At 37.0% G+C, this 5,277-nt stretch overlaps 1 non-coding gene across 1 annotated transcript; it reads left to right on the top strand.

Moving 5' to 3' along the window:
* Window positions 1-3,751: 3,751 nt before the first annotated feature.
* Trnaa-agc (transfer RNA alanine (anticodon AGC)) lies at window positions 3,752-3,824 on the top strand. Its single transcript has one exon. It is a non-coding gene; the product is annotated as a tRNA-Ala (tRNA).
* Window positions 3,825-5,277: the final 1,453 nt, after the last annotated feature.

The raw sequence follows: 5,277 nt of genomic DNA, 5'->3' as shown, positions 1-5,277 counted from the left end.
GAGACAATAGGCTATAACATTGCAATAACTAAAGTGATTTTTTTCCCTTCTCTTCTGTCATAGCTGAGTTCCATTCAGTTTACAGTAGCCACAGGAACCAAGGGTTTAGATTCTTGGTTGCTATTGTTTCATCATGAAACACTTCTTAAACCTCACAATATGCCAGGTGCTTTATGAACATATAAAGACTAGTTTGCATAGGAGAAAAAAGTTTAATCAAGGATGACATTGGACACATTGTAATTACTCCCACTGGAAGCATATGGATAACAAAAAAGAGTTTGGGCACAAAAGGAGAATTTAGCAAGGCATGTTTTCTTTTTGTTGCAATACAGCCCCAATTCTTTACCCATAACCCTCTGAGCCCATACTGATAACAATCTGGATCCGGATTTTGTAATTTATCCAGAACAAGAATGTGACAAAACTTTGCTATTTAATAGGCTCTTTGAAAAACATGGAAGATCTTATGATTCTTACTTGGACAGTCTACTACCATCCAATCTTTAATTCCTAGTTTTGCCCTCTCTTTGTTCAATAATTGAGTTATCAGCCAAAGATAGGGCCTTGAAATTCCAGGATGACCTGAAGTTTGGCTGAGCTCATCAGAGAGTCTTTGTATCAGCTGGCAATGCCATGTCCGCCCTACCCTGGGAGATGAAACCTAAAATAAATGCACTTTATTTACTCAAAATCTGTTTAGTATCAGACCCAGTTAAATATGCAACACACATATGGATGTCCTGCAAAGTGCTTACAACACAACCATCACTCAATACATATTTGTGGAACAAAGGAAATTATGAATTTCAAAAACATTTTTTTTTTCTGGGCAATGTTAGGATTTTTTTTTTTTTTAATGTTTTTGGGACATTAAGAAGTTCCCGCTGAAAATTCCCAAGTGACTTCTCTATTCTCAATTATTTCCAGAAGGAAAAAAAATAGTTAAAAGAAGAATTCACGAATTTAGTGTTAGAGATAAAGGACTTAATGACTTTGTTTTGCAAATTGGAATAATCAAAATACAAATGCTTCTTGGTCCCTTTCCTGACACTCAGGGACATGAATTTTAGAAAGGATGAAATCAGTCGGTGTGTAAAGGAGGTAAAATAATGTTCCCGAAATGATACAAAAGTGCAGAAAGTAAACATTAGACTCCAGACTTCTTGTTTCTGCTTGAAAAGGCAATGGAAAAGTTGTATAGAGCTATTTCAAATGATCACAGTACTGCAGCTGCATTTTTTAAAAAAATATGATTGTGTTTTCCTGTTGGGTGGCACCAACATCAGGAGCCCAACTTTCTCCAGCACTGATTTTTTTTTTTTTAAATTTTTGTTTTAGTTGTTGATGGACTTTTATTCATTTATTTATATGTGGTGCTGAGGATTGAGTCCAGTGCCTCACACATGCTAGGTAAGCGATCTACCACTGAGCCACAACCCCAGCCCCAGCACTAATTCTTGTTTCCCCAAATATGACTCTTTCTTCTTTAACTTATTTATTAAAGAAGCATAATTATTGTCAAACATGTTCTATAGAAAGATGAGAAAGAAACTACAATCTAAAGTCACCTGAGTGACTGACTCAGAGGAAGTTATCTTCCTCTAATTACTTGTGCTATCATCTCTAGCACACCTTGAAAAAGGGAAAATTAATGGCATACCACCAGCATATACCTGTATCTCTCAGAGGCTATGGTTGGGCTCCATGATGGGGGACTTACCTGGCATGCACAGGGCCCTGAGTTCTATCTTGTCCCCCAAACAAGAAATCAAACAAACAAACCACATCTCCCCTCCCTGTGCCCTCCCTCATTCTAACCTCCTCTCCATGCTCTTTATTTCCCATTCCTTGGATGAAATCTCAAGCAAGTACTGTAAGTTTTTTTTTTTTTTTTCTAGTTGTTCTTAGATACTAAATTCTACAGTCAATTTGGCAGAAACAAATTCTTGTAAGTGTTCTATAAATGTCTTTTCCAGGCTAAAATGAAAAGAAACCCCAAAGTTCACATAAAATCCCAAATTCTCCCTGTTTCCTGCATGTACTTCTTAAGACACAGGACATGGGAAAAGGTCATGGGCTGCCTTTGTCTTTGTTCCTCTTCCTTAAATCCTTCATCCTGTACATATTTCCCTTTCTAGATGGTTACTCACCCTTCCCCAGCTGAAGTGAAGGAAATTAGAAGTTAGGAAAACTAGAGATCTTCTTGGATGACCTCAATTTGGACCAGTATTGTTGTTCTTGGGAAGGATGCTCCAGATTCCCAATTCTGATTCTGCCAGATGATCATTCTATGGATTATTTGGAGAATGCACTGTTGAGACCCTCCAGCGGCAATGATCTCACCTGGTGACATTTTTTTTTCTTTGAAATCACGCTTGCAACTTCCACTCTCAATAGATGGAAAACCCACTCCATACTGATGTTGCCTGATGATGATTCTTACTTACTCTGGGATTCTCTTTTGAGAATTCTCTTTTGAGATAGTCTTTTTTTTTTTTTTTTTTATGGCTGGATGTCTTGATATCTGCTTTTTTCACAAGTGGGTCCACAGTAATCTCTAGGAACCTCATATCATTGCTTCATCCAAGTAAGCCTTACTCCTAAGGTCATCCTCTCTCTTTGTCCTCCTGTTATTCAGACACCTTCCAAGGTACAGGTCAAAACCACTGATTCTGGAAGACACATGTGAGAAAGGGCTTCTGAGAAGAATTCTATTTAATTTGAGTTTTAAAAATATAGTAGGATATTTGTGTATGAGAGATATTATGCTGGATTGAGAAAGCAGTACGGATACAGTGAAAATATTGAGACTTATTCTTAGTCTAAATTTTATTATATATCAAGAAAAAAAAGTGAAAATGGGAAGTTTGAGGGTCATAAATGCCAGGATTTAAGAGATTTACAGATATTCCACAAGACAAATGGATAAGAATGATATGGAAATTTCTTTTTTTTCTTTTTTCTTTTAGAAAGAGAGAGAGAGAGAGAGAGAGAGAGAGAATTTTTAATATTTATTTTTTAGTTTTCGACGGACACAGCATCTTTGTTTGTATGTGGCGCCGAGGATCGAACCTGGGCCACACGCATGCCAGTCGAGCGCGCTACCACTTGAGCCACATCCCCAGCCCCGGTATGGAAATTTCTAAGGAAGAAAATTAGAAGATTGATATAGTTATTTAGAAAAATCAGATCGATGGCACGAACAGTTAACCAAGAAATGCAATGGTTGAAAGTGGAAAATGGAAAGGAAACATGGGTTCATAGTAAAGGTCTCATCAAGGACCAATGAATGAATGAGTATAGTCAGGAGGGAAGAAAGAGGAATTGAAGAGGAGACATTTGTGTGGTAAAATGCAAAGGACTTGAACTTGGAGATGGAGGTCAGTGGGAAAGCAGCCACTATGACTTCAAGGCGAGTACCAGGAAGGTGAAACTTGGCAAAATAGAGGAGAACTAACAACATAAAATCAAGTGTTGTATGATGTTCGGAGAAGAGGGATTGGAGAAGTTGAGGAACCAGCTTCATTGGAAGACTTGATAGTTACGTAATGATTCCTAGAAATATGCAAGATGGGATGGGTAAGTAATACACAAGTAAAGGACTCAATGTTTTCTAACCGAGTTCTAGGCTTTCTAGTCAAAATATGTTATTGCAGATTATTCTGCCCTTTAGATAGTACCCAAGATGATCAAGGGAAGATCTGAGGTTTAAATTCACTTACAATGATATTTAAGATCTCTCTGGGCCTGGGGTTGTGGCTCAGTGGTAGAGCGTTTGCCTAGCATGCAAGAGGCACTGGGTTCAATCCTCAGCACCACATAAATGTAAAATAAAGATATTGTGTTCACCTAAAACTAAAAAATAAACATTTAAAAAAAAAAAAAGATCTCTCAAACTTACTAGCAACAGACTTCATTAAATTTGATTTTTGTTCCGTTTTTGTCTTACTTTTTGATTGACAAACAGTAGAATTCACTTTTTGTTGTATTGTTTCAGGAGTATTGATAAGTGTCTCAACTTTGTAGCACCATCAAAATCAAGATATGAAACATTGACATCACTCTGAAGAATTCTTTCTTACTTTCCCTTTGTGGTCCGACTTCTCCATTCACCTAAACCTGTGCAACTACAGGTTTGTTCTTCTTCCCTAGAGTTTTATCTTTTTCTGGAAAATCATTTTGTTAGGCAAGATTTTAAGACAGCTTGCGTGCCTGGTCAAACTAACCCAAGTTATATTCCAGGTTATATATATATATATGGACTTAATATGATCTCACAAGCCCCAGGTCACACAATCACCCAGATGAACTTGCAGGTTCCTTCTTACGGAGAACCTTCAGGTAACAGCCTACCCAGCTGAGACCTTGATTTGGGCCTGGCGAGAACCTAAGCAGAGAACCCAGTTTGAGCCTGTCCTCGACTTTCGACAGACAGAAGCGAGTGCTAATAAATGGATGCCATTTTAAGCTGTTGAGTTGTGAAAATTATTTATGCAATAATAGTATAAAAAATTTTTTAATTTCTTTTTTATAGCTACCTAGGAATATGATTTCCACATCATGTAAATCTATGTTAAAATCTGTAAGAAGCCACCAAGTCATTTTTTAGTGTGGTCATACCATTTTGCATTTGCATTCCAGAAAATGTTGTCATTTTTATTTATTTTAGCCATTCTCATAGCTGTATAGCAGAAGTTGAATTTGATTTTTAATATATTTACTGCAAATTTTAGGGGTTCTGGACAAATTATCATTTTCATAAACATGTGACATAAACAGTAGCAAGTTTTGGCTTCTTCTTTGAACATCACATTTTGAAAACCTATCTTTGCCCCCAGAGAGAATGATTTTAGTTAAGAGCATATTTTTAGATAAAAGTAGTTCTTTACTTATATACTAAGAAGTATATTTGGCTAAGATTCATTCACGGATTTGACATTTGTTGAAATCAGCTGTCAGCTGTGTACCATGCACAACGTTAGGGCTAGGAATAAAGAGGAACAAGGTAGGGTCCTGCCATCAAGAAGCCCCCAGAAAAGTAGACACATAAGGTATAAATGTAAAATGGTCTGTTAGTTGTCTTTTTCAGGCATATGAACAGTGCCAACAGATTACAGAAGAGGGAGAAAATCATTCTGTGTGAGGAAGCAGGTTAGTAAGATGAGGAAATATGATCATAGACATGCAAGGACAGAGACTGAAAGCCGGAGATTAGCACTGCTGACTTTTACAAAATGGATTGGTGCCATCCAGTTGAAACCACTGTGTATAATT

Source organism: Marmota flaviventris, chromosome 8, assembly GCF_047511675.1.
Source record: "Marmota flaviventris isolate mMarFla1 chromosome 8, mMarFla1.hap1, whole genome shotgun sequence".
NCBI lineage: Eukaryota > Metazoa > Chordata > Mammalia > Rodentia > Sciuridae > Marmota > Marmota flaviventris.
Note: the sequence above shows the minus strand (reverse complement) of the source record. Positions and strands in the feature narration are given on the sequence as shown.